The sequence below is a fragment of the Callithrix jacchus genome, chromosome 13, assembly GCF_049354715.1.
Source record: "Callithrix jacchus isolate 240 chromosome 13, calJac240_pri, whole genome shotgun sequence".
Taxonomy (NCBI): Eukaryota; Metazoa; Chordata; class Mammalia; order Primates; family Cebidae; genus Callithrix; species Callithrix jacchus.
Window position 1 is genome coordinate 110,835,388 of NC_133514.1, and position 26,192 is coordinate 110,861,579.

Here is a 26,192-nt window from a genome sequence, read left to right on the forward strand (position 1 = left end):
TTGGGGTTTTTAAATTTAAAAGTCATTACGAAAACAAGCTAAACCTTAAAGAAGGTAGGTGGCTTTGAATCACATGCATTTGATTTAACATTTAATTTATTGTGGATATACTTATTTGTTACAACAAATTTGACCCTTAGTGATGTTTATTAGATAAACTTCTACATTTTCATTTGTAGTACCCTAATTATTGCTAATTTCTAAATATTCTCTCATTATGTGTTTTTTTATCTTCAATCCAAAATAATTACTTTATCAATTCTTATGTGATCAAGATATTTTTTGATATTTGTGTTGCTCTTGTTTGCTCTTTATATGTATTAGTTAGCATTAAGACTCACTGATCTTTTAATAATAAAAGTGTAGCCTTATCATTTCTTGTTTCATTAGTTTTAATTTTTAATTTATTTTTATTTTGAAAAAAGTTGTGCAAAACAATGGAAAAGATACAGACTATACAGGCTTCTCTTACCTAGAAACGGTTCATCACATTTAAGTACATTTGATTTTGGAGTCACTGCTTGCTTTGTTAATAACCAAAGATATGCTAAATTGCCTCATAAGTATTTTGTTTATGCCTACTTTTGTCTGTTTTTCTAATAATGTATTTTTTTCTGGGCCGGGCGCGGTGGCTCACGCCTGGAATCCCAGCACTTTGGGAGGCCGAGGCGGGTGGATCACAAGGTCAAGAGATCGAGACCATCCTGGTCAACATAGTGAAACCCCGTCTCTACTCAAAATACAAAATATTAGCTGGGCATGGTGGCGCGTGCCTGTAATCCCAGCTACTCAGGAGGCTGAGGCAGGAAAATTGCCTGAACCCAGGAGGCGGAGGTTGCGGTGAGCCGAGATTGTGCCATTGCACTCCAGCCTGGGTAACAAGAGCAAAACTCCTCAAAAAAAAAAAAAAAAAAAAAAAAAAAAATATATATATATATATATATATATATATATATATATATATATATATTATCTTGAAGCTACACCACATGGTTAGTAAGTGAATATAATAACCATAACACTATTATGAATAATTAGATTCTACATTAAGCAAGAGACCATAAAGCCCTTCTGCTCATGTATTGATCTTTGACTTAATACTCTTCCTAAGTTACTCTACTTTGTGATTTTGCATCACCCTACAGTATTGTCTTCATTACTATATCAGTTTCCTTTAGTTATATCTCTTGTGCACTTTTTGAGTTGGATTTGTTTTTGTAGATCTATGTTTCTATAAAGTCACTCTAGTTTTTAGTTAATTTATGTTTATGTTTTTAAAGTTATATCATTAAATGGTAAAGACATAATTTTACATCTAAATACAACGTTTTAAGCTCTCTGGTACTAGGGCTGGATTTGTGATTATTACTCAATGAATAAAGGTTTGTTCTGTTAACTTTATAATATATGATCTATAGCCCCATTAGTTTAGAAAATGTGAAGGCTGATTTACCTAAATGACTTTTTATGCTAATTATAGTCATAGTGCTTAATGCAGAACATCAGTGTTTAGTCTGGTTTTCACTTACCAGGTTTTAGTCTTATTTATGCAAAATATCAACAAATTTTTAATATAATTTTAGTTTAATGTTACTTATTCAAAATTAATTCTATGAAATTGTTTCATTTTATATATGTTGATTTGTGTTCATACAGAATACATATTCATTTTATTTCTTTGAAAAATACTAAACATGTAATGAGATTATTGAAAAAAAATACTGACCAAGAAACAGCACTAAACATCCCCACCTTTCACCATGATCTGCAATGAAGAATGCAGATCAACAATAAATAGTCTCTACTTTCATCATCAATGAAATGTTGAAATAAATATAGTACCAGCAAAGAAGACTGGTTAAAATATATTTAAGACTGGTTAAAATTATTTAATATTAAATATATATATATATATTTAATAAATATAGCACCAGCAAAGTACTATATTTATTATAGTAAAACCAAGTCCTTTTGGTGATTAAGTTACATATTATGACTTTCATTATGGTCACAAATAATTGATGCTACTGTACAGTTATTAGCACTTATACAAGGGAGAATTTCTGGGCAACAAGTTGTTTCTTTTCCAACAACTTAAGAAATAGCATATAAAAGAATGGTTAAATTTATCCCCTTTCTTCGGAGATAACTGCAGTCTAATTACAGTAATGGCCAAGGTGGACTATTAAGAAGAGCTATATTTCATAAAAGGGAGCAGGGGAGGGTAAAGGTCTCCACATGAAAACAAGCAAAACAAGACATCCTACTCAATACTATGTCATAATTTTTTACTTGAGAAGTGAATAACATTCTGAATTGCTTTGATATTTGAAGCTCCTATTTTATAATAAAAAGTTATGCTCTATAAAATCAGTTATTTTCTACTAAATTATATGCTTCATAAAAAGGAGAACATATCTGTTTTGTTTAATTATTGTATAGCACAATGCCTTATGCATAATGTATGTCCAATAATTACTTGTTTAATAGTAAACACCACAAAAATGTTTAACCAAATCTTCAGTTAAAACCATCAACAAATACAGCAAAAAAATGGTTCTTATTTCTTCTGATTAATGCTTGATGGTGGCATAAAGCCTGAATAAGAACTTATGTTGCAGTGTCAGTTAAGAGAGGGATGTTTCAATAGATTAACTTAAAGGCAGGGGAAACCTGGAATCACGTCAGGAGAGAGGGTGGAGTGGTTGGGAATTCTAGACCTTCAGACTGGCTGAAAAGTTGGTAGCATGAGCAATGTTGGCCCTGCAGAAAGGTAAGAGAGGTAAAACAGCATCAAGCCAGATGATTCATGGGAGAAGAGAGAAGCAGAAATGGTTAGCCATTTTTTATATTATCATGATGGTAACACTAACAATAATATAGCAGTTCACGGTTTGGAATAATATTGTTTCAGGAATTTTCAAGAGTAAATTATTTAACTTAATAACTACATACCTCTGCTCAAGGATATAAGAGTGGACACAAACAAATGGAAAAACATTCCATGCTCATGGATAGGAAGAATCAGTATCGTGAAATTTAAGTTCCCTAGAGAGTCTGGATATTATACCTTTGTCAGATGGGTAGATTGCAAAAATTTTCTCTCGTCCTGTAAGTTGCCTGTTTACTCTGATGATAGTTTCTTTGGCTGAGCAAAAGCTCTTCAGTTTAATTAGACCCTATTTGTCAATTTTGGCTTTTGTTGCAATTGCTTTTGGTGTTTTAGTCATGAAGTCTTTGCCCATGTCCATGTCCTGAGGCTGAATAAATAGCACCACCCATCTACAAACATCTGATCTTTGAAAAACCTGACGAAAACAAGCACTGGTTTCCCAAGAAGCAAAGCATCTGATCTTTGAAAAAACTGATGAAAACAAACAAAGAATTCCCTATTTATTCAGCTTCATTTCTGTTCCATTTGTCTATATATCTGTTTTGGTACTAGTAACTTGCTGTTTTTTGGTACCAGTAACTTGCTGTTTTTTGGTACCAGTATCATGCTGTTTTTGTTACTGTAGTCTTGTAGTATAGTTTTAAGTCAGCTAGCATGATGCATCCAGCTTTGTTCTTTTGCCTAGGATTGTCTTGTCTATGTAGGCACTTTTTTGGCTTTATATTAAATTTAAAGTAGTTTTTCTAATTCTGTGAAGAAAGTCAATGGTAACTTGATGAGAACAGCACTGAATCTATAAATTACTTTGGGCAGTGTTGGCATTTTCACAATATTTATTCTTCCTATCCATGAGCATGGAATATTTTTCTATTTGTTTCTGTCTGCTCTTATATCCTTGAGCAGAGGTTTGTAGTTCTCCTTGAAGAGGTAATTCAAATCCCATGTAAGTTGTATTCCTAGATATTTTATTCTCTTTGTAGCAATTGTGAATGGGAGTTCACTCATGATTTGGCCCTCTGCTTGTCTTATTGGTGTATAGAAATGCTTGTGATTTTCGCACATTAATTTTGGATCCTGAGACTTTGCTTAAGTTCCTTATCAGCTTAAAGAGTTTTTGGGCTGAGACGATGAGGTTTTCTAAATACACATTCATGTTGTTTGCATTCAGAGACAATTTGACTTCCTCTCTTCCTATTTCAATACACTTTATTTTTTTCTCTTGCCTGCTTGCTCTGCCCAGAACGTCCAATACTATATTGAATAGGAGCGGTAAGAGAGGGTATTCTCTTCTTGTGCCAGTTTCCAAAGGGAATGCTTCCAGCTTTTGCCAGTTCAGTATGTTATTGACTGTGGATTTGTCATGAATAGCTCTTATTATTTTGAGATATACGCCAGTAATAGCCAGTTTATTAAGTGTTTTTTAGCATGAAGCGGTGTTGAATTTTATCGAAGGTCTTTTCTGCATCTATTGAGATAATCACGTGGTTTTTGTCATTGGTTCTGTTTATATGATGGATTACATCTGTTGATTTGTGCATATTGAACCGAGCTTGCATCCCATGAATGAATCTGACTTTATCACGGTGGATAAGATTTTTGATGTGCTGCTGGATTCGGTTTGCCAGTAGTTTATTGAGGATCTTCACATAGATTGTTATAAAAAATATTGGCCTGAAAATTTCTTTTCTTGTGTCTCTGCCAGGTTTTGGTATCAGGATGATGCTGGCCCCATTAAATGAGTTAGGGAGGAGTCCTTCTTTTTCTATTGGCTGAAATTGTTTCAGAAGGAATGGTACCAGATCTTGTTTGTACTTCCGGTAGAATTTTGCTGTGAATCTGTCTGATCCTGGGCTTTTTTTTTTTTTTTTTGGTTGGTAGGCTATTAATCAGTTCCTCAATTTCAGAACTTGTTATTGGTCGTTTAAGGATTCAATTTCTTTCCGGTTTAGTCATAGGAGTGTGTACATGCCCAGGAATTTGTCCATTTCTTCTAGATTTTCTAGTTTATTTGTATTGAGGTGTTGGTAGTCTCTGGTGGTAGTTTGTATTTCTGTGGCATCAGTGGTAATATTCCCTTTATAATTTTTCATTGTGTCTATTTAATTTTTTTCTCTTTTCTTCTTTATGAGACTGCCTAGTGGTCTATTTTGTTATTCTTTTCAAATAAAAAAAAAAACAGCTCCTGGATTTATTGATTTTTTTGAAGGGATTTCGGTCTCTCTATATCCTTCAGTTCTGCCCTGATCTTGGTTATTTCTTGCCTTTTACTAGCATTTGAATTTGTTTGAGGATGTTTTCAAGATTGACAATAAGGTTGATTTGCAGGCATGACATGCCATAGAGTTTACCTTAAAAAGAAAACAATTGTTATGAGATAACTGCATTTATTCTGGCTCTGTCTCTTTTCTGGATTGATAATTTATGAATAATTTTTGGCACACCAGCTGTCCACTCTTTCAGGAGATAAGAACATATTGTTCCTGTATCATACTTGGGTTGATTTCATAGTGTGAAACTGAAAGCATCATATCTGCATGGAATCTTTGCTAATTTTACTGTGAATTTGAAACTTTCAAAAATGTGAATCAGAATTTTTCCATCTTAGATAGAAACTAAACATGAGCAATGTAGGTTGCATGATAATCTGGTAATAATAATACTATATTTTTTTTTTTATTTATCATGATATGTAAAAACAACAAAAGATTTTAACAGAATTTGAACAGAATCTAGATAATCTTAAAACTCATAATCTTATATCAATCTATTTGAAATAACTGAAATATAGAAAATATTAGCTGTAGGTTATATATGATTGTATCTACACTAAAATTGGTGGCAAATAAACAATACCTCATAATAATGAGGCTAATTAAAGGAACTTAAAAGAGAAAGCAATTGTTCATATTCAAGTTGCCAGATTTAGCAAGTTATTCTTTCCTAGTTAACAGTGCAAAGACCTCTCCATGAGTAATCAGGATATTGTTTTTTATGCCTTATCAAAGTTAAGAACCTTGTTAATGGGAGTCCATCAGGACAGAGAAAAGAAAACAGCAGGTGTTTGAATTTATATATCTATAAAATTTTAAATACCTGGTGAGTTTCTCTTTGTTATGTAAAAAACCCTATAAAACTAGCCAGCATCATTGGTTACAGAAGGAATAAAATATTTGCAAATATTTGTTAGGTAAGAGCAGAGAGCTAAGTATATATGTATGTTATTGTAATGTCAACAAAAGTAAAGAAATGAAAGATCAAAGAGGATGATCATCCAAATGTGAAAATAATATAAAACTCAAAATTCAAACTTTATTTCTTATTAAAAAACATCATCTAACTAGAACTAATCCATCTGTACATTTTTTGATTTTTCTTTTGGAGAAAGAATTACATAATTGTCTTTTGAATTATTCTATTATTAAACAATTTTTAAGAAATTGAATTCAAGGCATTTTTTTAATTCTTTTTTTTCAAAAAGATGAAATTCATTTTATTTTAAACAACAAAAGAATCCAATCTTATTGCCTGGTGTATTCTTAGCATTTGACATTTGGAGGCATGAATGATTGATAACTCCACCTTACTTAGCAGGAAGATTAATCTTTATGTAGATTCAGGAGTGGGAAGAAAGAGACATTCACATTTCTCACTTTTATGCCAGGACTGCTGTAAATTAGAAGTGTCAAAAAGTAATTTCTCAATTTATATGCATGGAGAAAACTCTATTTTTGTTTAAATGCATTAACATTAAAGTCTCCCATATAAGGTAATGAATACATATTTGAAATATCATAAATTTATAATTTATGTCTATGAAGTTATCTTCTATCTTTTTATTGGTGATTTGCTGAGTAATTTACAGTGCTGCTTAAGAACTAGTGGACATTAATTTCAAAAATGAGTCATGGATAATGGAAATACTGCTCTTGTATCTAAAAATTTTACATATGTAACTACAATATGCTCACAGTGAATATTAATCATAAACTGAATTTACTATATAGTTGAAGGATTTGTATAAAACTGTTTTCCCATATTCAGACCAATGTGATTATTAAAAATGGTTTACTTTGGTAACTCTTTTGTCAAAATTCCAGCCTAGCTTTAGCTACATGCTACCCATAATTTCTTATGTATCTATTTACTTCCATAGATTTAATTTTAAAATTAGTACTAAATTACTTTATTAAAATCAAATGAACAGAGGATCCATGAAGAGCCAGATAAAACTGTATTCTACTGATATATTGAACAGAAATGTTTAAAAGACTTTAATAAATGGGAAAGGATATGGTAGGCAAAGAAGGCAAAAGGGATTCTTAGTATACGAATTAAGTTTCCCGCATTAAGCTCTGGATAGATTCTGGGCAACAATCACTCCTCCCTTTAAGAATGCCATCTTCTCTGGGAGGCCGAGGCAGGTGGATCACGAGGTCAAGACCATCCTGGTCAACATGGTGCAACCCCGTCTCTACTACAAATAGAAAAAATTAGCTGGGCACGGTGGCGCGTGCCTGTAATCCCAGTTACTCAGGAGGCTGAGGCAGGAGAATTGCCTGAACCCAGGAGGCGGAGGTTGCAGTGAGCCGAGATCACGCCATTGCCCTCCAGCCCGGGTAACAAGAGCGAAACTCCGTCTCAAAAAAAAAAAAAAAAGAATGCCATCTTCTACTATTACGTATCAAAATGAAGATTAATTTCTATTCAAGCTATAAATATTTAAAATGAGTTGCTCAGCAATTCAATGTTTCCCATGGAATGCTGACACCCTGAAATAATAAATAGTTTGAATGTAGAAATATGTTTTTCTTTTTTATGTGCACCTAATACTAGAGAAAAACACAAATAAATTTTTGAACCAAAATTACCTAGGTAGGATTCTTGAGGTTTACAGAAGTGAAGCAAAGACATATGATTTTTAGTTTTGTAATATAATATTTAGGAAAGTAATATAGAATTAGAACTACTTATAAAGCTGAAAATCCTATGAATCCTAAGATCAACAGATCCACTTACAATGGAAAATACTGGAAAAAACAAATGGATCCTTAATCTGACTTTTCTGGGGCTATCTTCAATCCATCATAGGCAAATTAACATTTTGGAAGATTGTAGCAGGTGTAAAATGTTGACATTGACCCAGAAATGTGAAATACATTGGTAGATATATGAGGGTTATGTTTTTATTATTTTTTAATCTACCTTAAGTTAAATTACTATTTAAAAGTTTAAAATATATCATGGTGTGTATAAGTATAAACAAACGTATGATGACAATAACATAAAATCAGGAGGATGAAAACCAAAATAAACTGTTGTGAGATCCTTATTTTGTGTGTAAATTGCTATGCTATTACTAAAAGGTAGATTGTTACAAATTAGAAATGCAGAGTATAAATTTTAAACCAACTTCTTAAATGCTACTACAACTGCTAATATTGCATCACTAAATAGGCAGTATTAGGAATGAAAAGGAATCATATAATGCAGGATTAACACAAAAGAAGATAGGAAATTAGAAAGATGGGACAAAGAGAAAATAAGACAAATAATGGCAAGAATATGAATTAAAAATTTATTAATTACAACATGAACTGTAAATGGCCTAAATTTTCAAAGTGAAATGTATAGATTATCAGATTAGATAACAAAACAAAATCTAGCTATATACTGCACATAAGAAACACATTTTAATTAGTAAGACCCAAATAGTTTAAAAGTAAAATAATGAATTAGTTAGCTGAATTTAGCCATTCCACAATGCATACATATATCAAAATACATATTGTACGCCATAAACACATGCAATTTTTAATTGTCAGGTAAAAATATTTGAAAAGGAAAGTAAAAGAATGGGGAAGGTATATCATGATAACACAATCAAAAGAAAGCTGGAGCGACTAAATTAATATTAGAAAAACAGTATATTTTGCAATAAAAATATTTCTTTTGATAATAAAAACAGCAAAACAACAAAAGTTACATTGAGAAAGCAGTCAGTAATAAAGAGGACATAACAAATCTAATCTTAAAAGCAGCTAGAGACATAACTTCAAAATATTTAAATACAAAACTCTTGGAACTAAAACAAAATTAATGATTTTAATATAAGATCACATATATCTATTTTTAATAATTGACAGAATACATTGAATATTAGTAAGAATATAGAAGCCTTGAACAAAATGCCCATCTAACTTTACTTAATTGACATTAAGATGAATGAATGCTCCAACCCAAAAAAAAAGACAGTACACACTCTTTTCAAATCTACATGAAAAGTTTTCCAAAATTGACTGTGTTCTGGAGCCTTAAAAAAAAAAGTCTTCATAAATTTTTAATGGTTCATATCATATAAACTATTTTCCTTGAAAATTCGGAAATAAGTGAGAAATCAATGACAGAAATACATCTGCAAATTCACAATACATATTTGAAAACTAAATAACCTATTTTAAATAACGCAACCATGGGTCACAAGAGGAACCAAAAGGGAAATGATAAAGTTAAACATAACATATTAACATTCATAACCTTCCAGAAAATCATAATGGAAGATATATTTTTCAATTTATTCTATGAAGTCAGAATCATCTTGACATTAAAACCAGACAAGGACATTATAAGAAAACTACAGAACAACAACTCTAATAAATGTCAGTAAAAAGATGGTATTCAAATAAATAAAACCCTAATCAAATATATCAGTATCTACAAATATGACATGATACAGTAGGTTTTATTACAGGAATGAAAGGAATGAAATGTTGATTTACACTTCAAAGGTCAATCAATATAATTCACAATTTTAACAGACTAATAAAGGCCATCCATATAATCCTTTCAACATAGGCATGAAAGTTAAGGGAGACAATCCCAAATCTACTGCTGATACAAGTTCTTACAAACTAGGAATTTATTAAAAAATTGCTCAACCTAACAAAGAACAACTATGAAAAACCTAGATATAGCATCACAATAATACTAAAAGACTGAGCGCCTGTTTCCTGAGCTCGGAAATAACACATGATATCTTCTTTTTAATCCTCTATCACTGCGTTGGAAATTCTAACAAGTGAGATTGACATGGAAAATAAGTAAATGCATCCAGATGGAAAAGGAAGAAAAAATCACCTTCATCTGCAAGTGAAATAAATGTTTATGTAGAAAATCTGAAAGATATTAAAAAATTTTTTAATGAATTAGTGAATCTAGCAAAGTTGTAAGATTAACGAAAATCAGTCATAAAAATTAGTTTTATTTATGTGTACTAGCAATGGACAGATTGAAATTTTAAAATGTTTTCACAGCAGCATAAAAAATGAAATTCTTCAGAATGGATCCAATAATGGATTCATTGTTATCACAGTTGCAAAGTTGTCAAAGACATGCATTGAAAACTGTAAAACATCTACTGTAGTTAAGGACAAGTAATGGAGTAAAAAAATTGAGTGTTCATGGTTAAAAGGTTTAACATTGTTAGATATTGTATTAGTCTGACCAGACTGCAGAAAAAAGGTACTACAGCCTAAACGGTTTAAACAAGAGATGAGGCTTGAATTACACAATCAAGATGCCTGAACAGTTGATTCCAGTAATGCCTCCCTCCCTGGATTGAGATGTCCACCTTCTTGCTGTATCCTCACATGGTAGGAAGTTTCTGTTTCAGAAGATGAAGAGGTTCTGGACATGGATGGCAGTGATAGTTGCATCACAATGTAAATGCACTTAGCTCTGCTGAACTCTGTGTGTGTGGAGACAGATCTTCAGAATTTTAAAGAAGAGACCTCTGGTGCCTCTTTCTTTTCATATTGAGAACATTGATTCTACCAGATTACAGCTCCGTTGTTATGATACCATTTAGTATTAGTTACTTCCTCAAAGGTCCTGTCTCCAGTTCAGTCAGTGACGGTTAGGGCTTTAATATAAGAACATGGGAGGGGCACAATTTATCCTATTACATATGTCAATTCTCCCCCAAATTTATCTGTCGATTAAATGTATTCCTAATCAAAATTCTGGAAGGTGCTTTTGGAAAAAAATGACAGACTGATTCTAAAGTTCATATGGAAATACAAAGTACTTAGACTAGCCAAAAAACTTTGAACAAGAAGAATACATTTGAAGAGCTAACACTATCTGATTTTAAAACTTCTTAAAAAGTCACAGCCAACTACAGCATAGTATTGGCATAAAGATAGACAAACAGATCAATGTAATTGAATAGGGAGTAGATGAGAAGGTAATTCACTGGAGACACAATAGCCTTTTCAATAAATGGTGTTAGAACAATTGGATACACTTATTTAAAACAATAAACTTTGATTTATGCCTTGCATCATAATTTAATTGTCAACTCAAAATTGATTTTATTTAAATGTAGAACCTAAAATTTCCATGGAAAAATATAATGGTAATAGCTATGGATTAAGCAAATACACATGACACCAAAATAATCCATTCTAAAAAAGAAATATTGGGCTTAACATCAACACATTTAAAAAAAAAAAAAACTTTTTCTATTTGAAGCACAGTTTACGTGATGAAATTTCTCCACAGGCTGAGAAAAAGAAATGTTAAGTAAAATACTTGATAAAAGACTTGTATGAGAAATATATGAATAACTCTCTAAATTCAATAATGGAAAGTATTTGTCAATGAAACTTTTTAAATGGGCAAAAGATGGAAAGTCCACAGAAGAAATTATACCTATAGTAAATTAGAACATGAAAAGATGGTCAATGCCATTAGTCACTAGAGAAGATGGTCAATGTCATTAGTCATGTAAATTTTGAACCACATCAAGATACCCATATGGGCCAGGCACTGTGGCTCACACCTATAATCCCATAACTTTGGGAGGCCAATGAGGGTGGATTATGAGGTCAGGAGTTCAAGACCAGCCTGGCCAAGATGGTGAAACCCTGTCTCTACTTAAACTACAAAAAAAAAAAAAAAAAAAAAAAGACAAGAAAAAAAATTAGCTGGATTCTGCAGCGGGTGCCTGTAATCCCAGCTACTCTGGAGGCTGAGGCGGGAGAATTCCTTGAACCTGGGCAGCAGAGGTTGCAGTGAGCAAAAATCATGCCACTGCACTCTAGCCTGGATGACAGAGTGAGACTCTGTCTCAACAACAACAAAAGATACCCATATGTACCTATTCATTTAACAAAAATGAAAAACTTAGACCAAGTTTAGTCTCACTGAGGCTATGTAGGAACTGAACTCTCATATACTGCTGGCAGGAATAAGGCCTCTTTGGAAAGCAGTTTTTCAATTTTGTAATGTATCATATGATCTTGCCAATTTAATGCCAAGTATTTCCTCAAAGAAATGAAAGCAGGCCCATTCGAAGATTTGTCTACAAATATTCATAGAGGCTTTAGTTGTCATATTCAAAAATTATAAACAATCAAAATATCCATTAACAGTTGAAATGATAACCCAATTGTGGGATAGTCACACAATAGAATCCTATGTAATACAGAGGAATGAGTTATCAATACATGGCAAAACATGGATCAATTTTAAAGTATGGTAAAACATGAATAAAATCAGAAATAATTTCATTAAATGAGGGAAGTTAGACAGATTAAAAAAGAGAACATACTGTGCGATTCCATTAATGTAAGTTCCTAGAAAATGCAAATTAATCTCTAGTGACACAGAAAGCATCTGATGTTTTCCTCAAGATGAATGTGGGTTAAACAACTGAAGAGGAGACTGTTTCATAGGGACACAGGCAATCTTTGGGGCTGATGGGCATGTTTATTACCTTTATTGTGGCAGGGCTGTTTTGAAAGTATACTAATTATAAAAGTTAGATATAGACAGTATATTGCGTGTCATTCTTATCTTAATTAGGCTCAAAATATTGGCTTGAAATTAATTTAAACTTCAGATGAAATATCAGACACCACAGTCTTGAGATATTTTGTGAGAAAATATTCTTAATAAAATAGCACTGTTATGTTGAGCTACACTATTTTTTAATTAGAATGCAGTATGTTATATCGATAGCTATGTTTCTAGGCTCTTCTGAATCATTAAACTTAGACTACTTAAATTTAACACACTATTGAGGAACCAAGTTGTTATTACTATTTTATTTCCTCAACTGTTTAAAAATTCAGAAATATTTTATTCACTTGTTTATAGAAATGGAGTAATTTAAATTATTCTGATTTCATTATATATCTGTTTTTACTGGATTTATTTGCTATTTTGACATGTTACATTATATTATTTATAGTTTCATAAATTATAGATCTATTATACATTTTATTACAACTGTTATATTACTTTTGTGAAGTTTTACTTTGACACAGGCACGTTGAGAAATAACTTCACAAACTGGTACTTACATCATATTTACATATGCCTTTATGCAAAATTATATAATTCTTTAAAAAAATAGTTGACTTAGGCTGAGTTTAATTTTAACACAAATACTAGAAAATATTTAAAAAATAGTAAGTTTATTTGATCCAATTTCCAATATTTTACTCTATTTGTTTCTGATTTGTTTAATTTTACTGACAAAGACAAAGCTTAATTTGCCCCTTGAAGACAAAACAATTTGAGAATATTGAGAACAATTTCAAATTGTTTTCATTTGTAAACCATTGAGAACATTGCTTGAAACTCTTTGATAACATTTTGAAGAGATCTGTGGCTGTTATTCTCTGAAGATGGTCCCCTTACTTCTCTCCCTGCATGGTCATGCTACCCCTTATGTCAAGAAGGCATGGTCCTCTTCTCCTTACACCTGATCTCATTCTGTGTCTGCTTTGTCAACTAGATTGAGGTAGTTGTGACCATTTGAAACTTCAGAACCAAACCTTAAGAGATTCTGCAACTTCCACCTCCTTTCCCTTGTGATGCTTGCTTCTAAGTCAGTCTCTCAGAACTAGTAACCAAGTTATTTGGCGAAATCCCATAGATGAGAACTGAAGCACGTGGGTTGGCAGTTCCAGATAATAACCAGTACCAACGGAAAGCCATGTGAGTGTTCCATTTTGAATATTCCAGGCCAATCAAGCCTCCAGATTACAGCAAGCCCAGCCTAAAGCATATGAAATGGAAGCCTCAGCTGAGTTCAGCCAACTCATGAAATAACAGAAAAATGAAGTGTTTTGTGTTGAATTTGTCACTACATAATTTCCATCCAAAGCCATGAGAATGGCTGTTTTACCAAATAGCAAGTAATATGAGAATAAAAAGAAATAACTTCTGGTAAGTGGAGTATCTTACAAAGAGGACCAGAAAGAAGGGAGAAGCAAGACAACTAGGAGGATTAACAGAACATGGAACCACTGATGCTCTGTAAAGAAAGCATTTCAAGAAAGAGGAGTGATCAACTTCCTCACCGGATATTTGAAATCACACAGACAGCATTAACTAAAGTGATGATCACTGATGACCTCGATTAGGGAATTTTTACTGGATTATTTAGAAAATACCTTAATTGGAATTGGCTCAAGAAAGAATAGAGAGAAGGAGAGAGCCAGTATACAACTCTGTAAATGTTTTCCTATAAAGAGAAACTGAGAAATTGGGTGGTGGGTTGACATTAATATGGTCAAGAGAAACTTTTTTCTTATAATTTATTATTCCTCACTTATTTGTTTTATTAATTGATTTGTTGAGTTTTTGTGCCTGTGTTTATTTTAATATGGGAGATATTAGAATAAGCTGATCAGAATAATCAAAGTCATAGCATAATTTAAATGAATATATATAATCACATTCTGAACCAGAAATAATATTCTAACTATTTTTAATGGTATTAACTCTTTCCACCTTTAGAGAGTAAAAACCAATTAACATCATGCAAGGTGCCATTCTAGAAGACAGAGAGGGCAAATATTGCCTCCTTCATATTCTGTACAGTATGAAAACCATGTTTACTTTGGTGCTCTAAGTTGCCTCTTCTGCTTTTAGGCTAGCGCCGAAAATGTCAACATATAAACTCTTTCTAAACCTATTCTTTGTGATCCTGTAGTACTTCTGACCTGCTCTGCTTTGGATGTACAAGTCAAAATTGAGGAGCTGCAAGTTCTTGTAAAGAAGAGTCTTGAGTCTCCTGCAAAATATTGATCTAAAGATGAATCCTTTGTAACAAAACTCTCTCCAGTATGCCCCAAGCTTTGGTAAAAATACAAGGCTTGAAAAGAAAGGAGGATTTACTCAATGAACTTGTAAGTCAGGTAAAAAAAAAAAAACAACCCCAATCACCCTCATTTGTAGTTATATTTGACAACAATTTTGGTTGTAATATCTATATGACATCCAAATAAATGTTTCTTGTCCCACTGGACACCAAGTTTTATAATTCTTGTGTTGTCACATGAGAGGAGAGCACTATTAGGAGTTAAAACAATTGAACTTTGAAATAGTTTAGAGAACACAGAAACAGATCAATAAGTAAATGGAAATTTGATAAATGATGCAGAGAATTACTTAATATAGGATGGTGGAGTGCTCATTTTATTTACACAAAAATGTGGTAATTTGTTTCTACTTACAGCCATACAAAAATATCCTATAAATATGACCAGGAAAACTTCAAAGCTCTTAGAAATACATACTGAGGTTCTAAGCTTTGAATAGGAATAGATTTCTTAGGATTAAAACAAGTTTAAAATAAAGATTAATAAATAATAAATATAAACATATTAAGATTGGGCAGTAGAAGGATTGCGCCACCGATGGGCAGCCAGATTCCAGGGACAAAACACCACCTTCCCACTCCATCCCCCTCCTGTCCTCCCCATCCACCTCAATGAGCACTACCACCTCTCACCGAAGGGATCCTCTTTACTCTCACAAATGCTTCTTTCCTCCGACCGCAGCAAAGGAGTTGACGGCAGTGAGAGTCCCAGCGTTCACCTCACTCTCCTCTAAAACAGTCAGACAGATGAAAACTAGAGGTGCTTTCTTTTAAAATCAGGGCAAGTGGGTGTGTGTGTTTGTGGAGGGCTAACGATTTTCCCAAGAGGATTATAACCACTGCTCTAATTAAATTAAATGCTATATACAGTGAAAAAAAAATCTTGCACCCTTCCTCCAAACCTATGTGTGATCCGATTTTTCCAGTACACTAAGGCAAGAACCTGGGGAAACAGTCCTCTGTCCTTGCCATGAAGCAGAGGGTCTAACTGAGCTGATAAACACAAGCCACCTGCAGAGGGCTAAACTGAAAGAGCACACTAACACACACCCACGGGGCTTTGAGAGCCAACACTCAACCCTGGGTGCTGCTGTGGGGTTGGGTCCCTAGGACCTGTTCCGTATGCATGCTCCCCCTAGGGGTTTGAGCGGCAGGACACAAAAAATTCGAGCCACGCCCCCCTTGCACACTCTGTCAGAGGGATAAGGAAACTTTTCCTGTTTCACCAAGACAGTTGTTGCAGGAGTGGTTCTAGGATAAGGTTAGGAGTTGAATCACTTACTGGCCAACTGTCAACGAAAACCTTCTCCCCTGTGATAAATTTGGGATCTGTTTAACAACTGGTGTTTTTAATACTCTGTTGAGGAGATACCATTGCTTGTTCATGCATTAAGAGCAGAAGCATCAACAATTGCAGAAAGTGTTTCAAGAGCTTGGAAGAAAATCAGACAGAATAGTCTTTTAGTATCTAGAAACAAATGGTTGTGTAGTAAGGTTAGAAGATGTGGATATCAGACATTTTGGAAGTCAGATTTAAGCTAATATTTACAAATACAAAAATTGTTAGGGAGAAGCCTTTTCCATATTATTGAGAGACATATTTCAGTGATGCATTATATTTTATGTTTAATGATCATAAAAGATTAAACAATTTACTTTTTGGTAAATTGTGTACCTAAAATAAGTTTGACAACTCAATTTCAAGTTAATACATAAATGGATCTAATATTTAATCTACCACTGCCTCTGAAGTTTCATAGGCACTGAAATTCTCAAGTATTTCCCTTGTATTGAACATGATATGCCTTTCTAAACATCTTCAGTCTGAACACTTATTGGTGTGTCTGGAAAACTCTATTATTATCATTTCTTTTTAAGACAGATTCTCGCTCTTGTTGCCCAGGCTGGAATTCAATGGCATGATCTCAGCTCACTGCAACCTCTGCTTCCTGGGTTCAAACAATTCTCCTGCCTCAGCCTCCCCAGTAGCTGGGATTACAGGTGCCTGCCACCACACCCAGCTAATTTTTGCATTATCGGTATAGACGGGGTTTCACCATGTTGGCCAGGCTAGTCTGGAACACCTGATCTCAGGTGATCTGCCCACCTCAAGCTCCCAAAGTGCTGGGATTACAGGCATGAGCTACCTTCCCCAGCAAGAAAGCTCTATCATTTTTCATCAGACAAACTCTAACTTATTTTTGAAGGCTCACAGTGAAAACACTTCACCTTTGCATTTCCATTACAGAATTAGCTCTGTCCCATAATTTATCTGTTTACATATCCCACTTCTATCTAGCCCCGTCCTTACTTAAAAATTTATGAATATAGTGAATGCCTTTGCAATTTGCAAGGACATAGTTATTCATATTTATTAAAAAAATGCAAGGACTGCAAAACTGTACTTTCAGTAAAAAACTGAAAAAAAGCAAAAGGAAAATTTTAAACTCAAAATAATTCCTCTAAAATTTCAAAATCTCCAAATATTTGCACAAATGCAGTTTTTCAAGGATACAGATAAAAAACACATCTGTTGAGCTTAATTACTCTTACCTTTGCAGACACTCAAAGTCATATAGCCCGAACTTTGCACTTCATCAGATTTGGCAAATATCATTTCTAATCTGGGAATAAAAAATAAATTGTGAAAAAAAAAAACACATCTGTTTACTAAGTCAGAGTGACTCATTCAACTATTGTATAGCACAAATACCATCCTGTTGTAATTTTTTTAACACTTAATACCATTACTCCAGCTACAATTTCTTTTCAACAGAGAATGTTTTATAGACTTTATTATATTTACTGAACTAATTTATTTTTAGAATGATGTAGCATTGATTCCTCAAATGTATTTTTACAGTTTTTGCTTGTTTGTGTTTTAATACAGTAATAAAGAACAAAAAAAGCTCTATGAGGAAAATATTTTATCTTCCTCAACTAGAAATAAATTATTGTTAATGCCATTCCCCTTATAATAATAAACTTATCATAAAAAGAATATAACAGATATATATTATGATATACCGTTACATTTTATGCAAATGCTAGCTGATTCCCTAAGTAGGATTATAACGTAGAGAGTATTGGGAAATACAAGTTTATTTCACAATCTTGACAATTCTGTCTACCTAGATGAGTAAATGGCTATACTTTAAGACTAAACAGGTTACTCTTTATCTGAAGGGAGAAGGGCAGGTAAGAGTGAAATCAAAGAGGCACTGCAAATTTGACAATCATGGGATTTGAAGTCTCATAAAAAGCATATTAGACAAGTTAATTTTATAAATTATTTTCTGGTTATATCATATAACTACTTTTACACTCAAAAATAACCAATTATAATTAATGGCAATATTCTATACTCCTAAGGAAATAAAGCTTCATAAAGAATAATAAAACTGTAAAAATAAAAACTTTTTAATTTTATTGCTTCACCTTAAAAAATAAGATTCTCATAAAAATAAGATTCTCATAATCTTAATATTAGGGTTCCCATGAGTATTTAACAGATATGTAATTAGATCCTAACTACCTCAGTTATTTGTATCCCTCATTTTAATATGATATGTGGAGAATTTAAGTTTTATTATGTGAAATTGAAATGACTGAATTGTAAGCATTTGCAACAGCAGAGATTCATTTTAGATACATAAGGCAGTGTGCTTAGCTACAACAAGAACAACCAAAATGCATCTCCAATTAAGGTAAATGTGTTTCACAGAGAAGAGACAAAAACAATCTTTGGATGACAAAATATGTAAATGTAACTACATGAGACTTTTACACCATTTGAATTAATGTTGTTTCATAGATACAGGGAGAAATTGAAATGCCAGACTTATGCTTCAAAACTGGGAGTACATAATTTGCAATATTACACAGAGATTAATTTACAAAGAGTTGAAGCCTATTTTTCTCAACACTGATCTCTACCATTGTGCCAAAAGAGGAGGTTTACACCCACAAGACAGGAGCTAAACATTTGTGGTATTATAAAGGCAGCGCTTATTCGCCCCGGCCCCAGCAATACAACATTGCTCATTACTCATTACACTTTGCTGTTTGTTTTTTTCTTTTGAGATATAAGTTGAACAGAGAAATGATTGAAAATAATTAAGCCTGACAGCAAGTGCAACAGAGAAACAAGGAGATCAGAAATATATCTATTTCTGTGGTCAGATACTGAGGACCATTGTATCAATTTGTAGTCCTAAACAGTCTTTTGCCATTTTTATATGAAGACCATTAAAGGACTTAAAATGTAATATGGCAGCTCATTATAGTATAGACTCAGTGAGATACAATGTGAAATAATTTATTTCTATTGACCTGTACAATATATTTAATTACATGTTAGGTGCATGGTATAATTGCTTTTATTCATGTCTTTATATCCATTTCAGATCACTTTAAATTGACACATAAAAATTGTACATCTTTATGTATTATATAGTGGTGTTTCAATACATTTATAATTAGCATATTCCTCATCTCAAACATTTATTATTTGTTTGTGTTGGGAACATTCAATATCCTCTTTCTAGCTATTTGAAACTATTTCATATATTATTGTTAACTATAATCATTCTACAAGAGAATAGAACATTAGAAGTTATTCTTCCTATCAAGATGTAATTTTATATCATTTAACAAATTTCTGTCCTCCATCTCCATTACCTCTCCTAGCTTCTGGTATCCTCTGTTCTACTTTTAACTTTTATGATTTTTTAAAATATATTCCACATATTTTTAAAAATATATTCCATATATTCCATACATTCCTGGCTTACTTAACTTGACCATGTTCTCTGGTTCCATCCATGTTGCAGCTAATGACAATTTTTTTCTTTTAATTACTGAATAGCATTCCATTGTGTGTGTGTGTGTGTGTGTGTGTGTGTGTGTGTGTGTGTATCTATACCCATTAATCTGTTGTGGGACACCTAAAATGATTCTATATCTTGGCTCCTGTGAATGCTGCTGAAGTAAACACAGGAGTGCAAATATGTTTTCAATATACTGATTTCCTTTCCTTCAGATAAAATTCCAGTACAGGGATTACTGAGTAACACGGAGTTCTATTTTTAATTTTTAAAATCAGGTTTTTTGCTGTTTGATGATTTCAAACTGGGAGTACATAATTTGCAATATTACACAGAGATTAATTTACAAAGAGTTGAAGAGTTTGATGTTATTTTGGATATTAATTCCCTGTTGAATGAATAGTTTTCAAATATTTTTTCTCATTTTGTAGGTTGCCTTTTCACTTTGTTGACTGTCTCCTTTGCTGGGCAGAAGATTTTTAGTTTGATATAATCTCATTTGTTTATCTTTATTTTTTCTTTTGTTGCCCATGCTTTCAGGGTCCTATTCATAATTTTTTCCAAGACCCATGTCCTAGATAATTCCTCTAAGTTTTCTAGTATTAGATTTATATCTTGGGTCTTACTTTAAGTCCTTGATCAATTTTAAGTTAACTTTTTTACATAAGATGAGGTGTGAAGATCTATGTTCATTTTTTCATATGAATATCCAATTTTCTCAGCATCATTTATTAAAGATACTGTCCTTTCCTTGATAAAGTATTTTGGCAACTTTGCAAAAAACAATTTGCTGTGGACATATGCATGAATATCTGGATCCTCCATTCTGTTCTATATTTCTATGTGTCCATTTCTACACCAGTACTATGCCATTTTGATTACTACAATTTTGTAGTATGTTTTGGAGTCTGGTAGTGTGGTGCTTCCAGCTTTGTTCTTTTTGCTCAGGATTGCATTGCTTAATTGGGCTCATTGTGGTTCCATACATCTTTTTATGATGTGTCCCTGTCTAGTTTTGGTATCAGAGTTATTCTGGTCTCAGAGAGTGAGTTAGAAATAGTTCTGTCTCTCCATTTCAATTCTTAGGAATAGTTTGTGAAGCATTGGTATTAATTCTACTTTAAAGGTTTGGTAAAAATTAGTGGTAAAGCCAACTTGTCTTGGACTTTTCTTTTGGGGAGATTTTATTATGGATACAATCTTATTACCTATAAAATCTGTTCAGACTTTCCATTTCTTCTTTATTAAATTTTGATAAGTTATATGTGCTCAGGAACTTATTTCTCTTAGGCTTTCAGTTTATTGATAAACAAGTTGTTCATTATATTCTTTAAATATCCTTTGTATTGCTGTGGCATTCATTATGACATTTCCTTTTTTGTTTCTGACTTTATTCATTTGACCAAATTAATGAAATCTTGGTTGTTCTTTGAGTTTAGCTAATGTTTTGCCAATTTTGTTAATTAAAATAATTTGTTGATCTTTTAAATCCTTGTATTCTCAATTTATTTTATTTCTATTTTAGTGTTATTATGTCTTTCTTTCTACTAATTTTGAATTTTGTTTGTTCTTACTTTCCTAGTTTTCCAAGATGCATCATTAGGTTATTTGAAATCTTTCTAGTTCTTTTATTCATATAAATTTGACTTTTGGAAAGTTTCATTTGAATATGATATGAGTTATCTGGGAGCATTTTTGGAAATATTAGTTTTATTCTTCATACGATGTACAGAACCCTTGGCAAACTGAAGAAATAAAATGTTTGTTTTATATTTATATATAAATATATATATGTATATATGCATTTAAGAAAAATAAAATACCAGGAAATCGTTTATAATCATTTAAGAAAAATAAAATACCAGGAAAATAAGTTTTGAAATAAATTTAGGGTACATTATGCTCAGGCCTCCTGAAGACTTTGAGTTAAGAGTATTTTTATAATGAGAAATTCTTGAGAAGATAATTTTGGTGTTTGAAAAATCATTAGGGAAAAGTTTTATTTATTAAATACATAGGATACATTTCAAAAAGATCCCAGAAAGTACTCATCAAATTCTCACAAGTTAAAAAAAAATAAGATAAAATTAGATACTATCCTAACCTGAACACTAGTGTACTTGTAATAAGCTTGTATATTGATTTTAGTTTATGAATTATGCATGAAACTATGAAAGTTTTATTTAACAGAATCTAGTATCAATGATTTGTGTGCCAATGATATTTTGTGAGACTGAAATTTAAAGATCAATTATTATTTCAGAGTGACTAAATATTTATGTTCATATAGATGGATTATATGATGATGTTTTGGGAAATGACACATCATTTATGAATTGCTTCTTTTATGACCTAACAGATTTTTCCCTCTATTAATTGAAGATTTTAAAAACTAGCATTCTCCATCAGAAAGAAGCATGATAAACATTTTCTTTCTTCATTAGTTTGTCATAAACCATGTAAGTTTAAACATGATTCTTCTCTGGTACATCTGTTATATTTAAACTGACTCTTAAAAAATACTTTTTAGTTGGGGTGCTAACCTGAAACTGAACTATTTAAGGGTAAAATAATGTCCTATATTTGTTTTAAAATATTTTTCTTTATTTTAGATTTAATGTTATGAACCTTTATAAAACTTACAATACGCTATTAGTAAGCAATATGATGTAAAAAGCAAATGCAGGAAAACTTTTTTGGCTTATATCAGTCACATCAATACCTATTTTGTTGTCCATAATTTCATGTTCCAATTGTGACCTCTTTTTTTTCGGGCAAAGCAAGTTGCCCACTAAATAGCCATTTTTAGATTAGATTAAATAGGTGCCCTTGAAGTTCTGAGGAAGCATTTTTTTTACAAGAATTTTAATATGTACTGAACAGTCTTGTAACAATAATAAAACTGCAATTATGGTATTCAGCCTTTTAGATGTACAAAATATGACAAATATTATTTTCTCCTCTAATTCTAGAAATAGATATTGTAGAAAAGCAGAGAAAAGTTTGTTTTAATTCTTTCTGTTTATACTTTGGTTTATAATTTTTGAACTTTTATATTCTTGAGCCCAAATAATCAAAGCAATCCTAAGCAAATGAACAAAGCTGGAGGCATCTTGCTACTCAACTTCAAACTATACTTCAGGGCTACAGTAAACAAAACCACATGGCACTGGTACAAAAAAGACACATTGACAAATGGAATAGAATACAGAACCCAGAAATAAGACTGCATACCTAGAACTACATAATCTTTGTCAAACCTGACAAAAACAGGCAATGTGCAAAATATTCCTTATTCAATGAATAGTAGTAGGATAACTGGCTAACCAGATGCAGAAGATTAAAAACTGGACCCTTTCTTACACTATATACAAAAATTAACTTAAGATGTATTAAAAGCTTAAATATAAAATCCAAAACTATAAAAACCCCCAGAAGACAACCTAGGCGATACTATCCTGGGCCTAATAACAAAGATTTTACGACAAAGACACTGAAAGCAATTGCAACAAAAACAAAATTTGACAAATGAGATCAATTTAAACCAAAGAGGTTCTGTACAGCAAAAGAAACTATCAATAGAGTAAACAGATAACCTACAGAATGAGTCAAAAGTTTTGCAAACTAGGCATATGACAAAGGTCCACTGTCTAAAGGAACTTAAACAAATTTACAAGAAAAAAAACATTAAAAAGTGGGCAAACAAATGAACAGACACTTGCAAAAGAAGATACAGATGTGGCCAACAATCATGAAAAAAAGCTAATCACTGATCATTAGAAAAATGCAAATCAAAACCACAATAAGATACTGTCTAACAACAGTCATCATGACTATTATTAAAAAGTCAAAAAATAACAGATGCTGACAAGATTGTAGAGAAAAGGGAACACTTATATACTGCTGGTGGTAGTGTCAAGTAGGTCAACTGTTGTGAAAGGTAGTGTGGTGATTTCTCAAAGACCTAAAGACAAAAATGACATTCAATCCAGAAATCACATTATTGAGTATATACCCTAAGGAATATAAATCATTCTCTTATAAAGACACATGCATGCACATTGCAGCTCTATTCACAATAGATGGATTTCTATTTCTTGATGATAGACTGAATACAGGAAATGTGGTACATATACACCATGGAATACTATGCAGCCATAAAAAAGAACTAGATGGAGCTGGAAGCCATTATCTTTAGCAAATTACCATAGAAACAGGAAACCAAATACTGCATGTTCTCTCTTATAAAGTGGGAGTGAAATGATGAGAACACATGGACACAGAGAGGGATACAACCCACACTTGGGCCTATTGGAGGGTGGAAGGTGCGAGGAGGAAGATGATTTAGAAAAATAATAATGCTAGGCTTAATACCTGAGGCTTACAGATGAAACACCCATTCTCTGGGACATAGCACCTTGGAGAAGGAGCAGCTGTGGGCACAGCTTCAGCAGACTTAAATGTTCCTGTCTGCTGGCTCTGAAGAGAGCAGTGGATCTCACCATGCTTGAGCTCTGCTAAGGGACAGACTTCTTCCTCAAGTGGGTCCCTACCCCCTTGAGGGACCCTGATTGGGAGACACCTCTCAGCAGGGGTTAACAGATACCTCACACCGGAGAGCTCCCACTGGCATCAGGCAGGGGTCCCTCTGGGATGAAGCTTCCAGAGGGAGGAATAGGCAGCAATCTTTGCTATTCTGTGGCCTCCGCTGGTGATATCCAGGCAAACGGAATCTGGAGTGGACCGCCAGCAAACTCCAGCAGACCTGCAGGAAATGGGCCTGATTATTAGAAGGAAGACCAACAAAATGAAAGGAATAGCATCAACATCAACAAAAAGGACGTCCACACAAAAACCCTATCTGAAGTTTACCAACATCAAAGACCAAAGGTAGATAAATCCATGAAGATGAGGAAAAAACAGTGTAAAAAGGCTGATTTTATATATGTATATGTATATATATATATACACATACATACATATGCCATATATATGTATATTATATATAAAATATTCATATATATATCATATGTATGTGTGTGTGTGTGTGTGTGTGTGTATATATATATATATGTGTATATATATATATATATTTTTTTTTTTTTGAGACGGATTTTGACTCTTGTTACCCAAGCTGGAGTGCAATGGCGCGATCTCGGCCCACCGCAACCTCCGCCTCCCGGGTTCAGGCAATTCTCCTGCCTCAGCCTCCTGAGTAGCTGGGATTACAGGCATGTGCCACCATGCCCAGCTAATTTTTGTATTTTTAGTAGAGACGGGGTTTCACTATGTTGACCAGGATGGTCTCGATTTGTTGACCTCGTGATCCACCTGCCTCGGCCTCCCAAAGTGCTGGGATTACAGGTGTGAGCCACCGTGCTCGGCCCTATTACATATATTTTTAAATGATTACAGATTTCATGGAAATGTAGGCCTCAGAAGCTATCCAGGAAAGCTATCTGCAGGTAGCTTTGATTTTAGGTTGCTGTACAAATCCTAGTCCCTTTGGTGTTTACTTCTGTCCTTAGAATTTGTTCTACCTAGAACATGGCAGTGTTAGGCTACTACGTGTGTCATCACTAATACATATGCACAGTGCTTTGAAAGCCACAGTCAGGATTAATCACCAATTGGCAAACCTCTTATTAAAAATAATTTGTTTCATTTATTATTCAGTAAACCTAGGTGAGATGCATTCTTAGATATTTAATCAATAGACATGCCGTTTGTTAATAGGTTTTGGGAGGTGCGCGAGTATTTTAAGCACAGCTAGTATACATTTCATGATTCACTTCAGTTCTTTTGTGCTTCACATAGTAATCACATTTCCTAACTAAAGTCACAAAAACATCTCTCTATTTTTCTTAATCATCTCTTACTAGTAAGAATTTATGTATAATTTAAAAGATACCTCAAGGAATATATAATTCACAGCTCTTGTTCTTACAAATAAAATTAATTGCATTGATAAATAAACTTAGTTGTGGTTGTTTATAACCACCTAATCTGTGAGTTTTGATAAACTGGACCTGCATAGCATAGTGTGCCTCCATCTCCATCCAGAGTACCCTAAAGGTCCCATGTGCTTCTGGCAGGCTCCTAACATTTGCAGGTGTGTCCTAAGTGCTAAGGGACAGTGAGAAATGGGTGAAGTCCTGGGTAAGAGCTGTGGCCATATTACCTGAAAATACGTTGATATTTGAACAACTTAATATCGGTTTGATGGACACAAGCCTGAAATGCTGTGTTGGAACTTGCCACTTTCCCACTCTGCTTCTTATTTATTTCTGAATCTTACCTT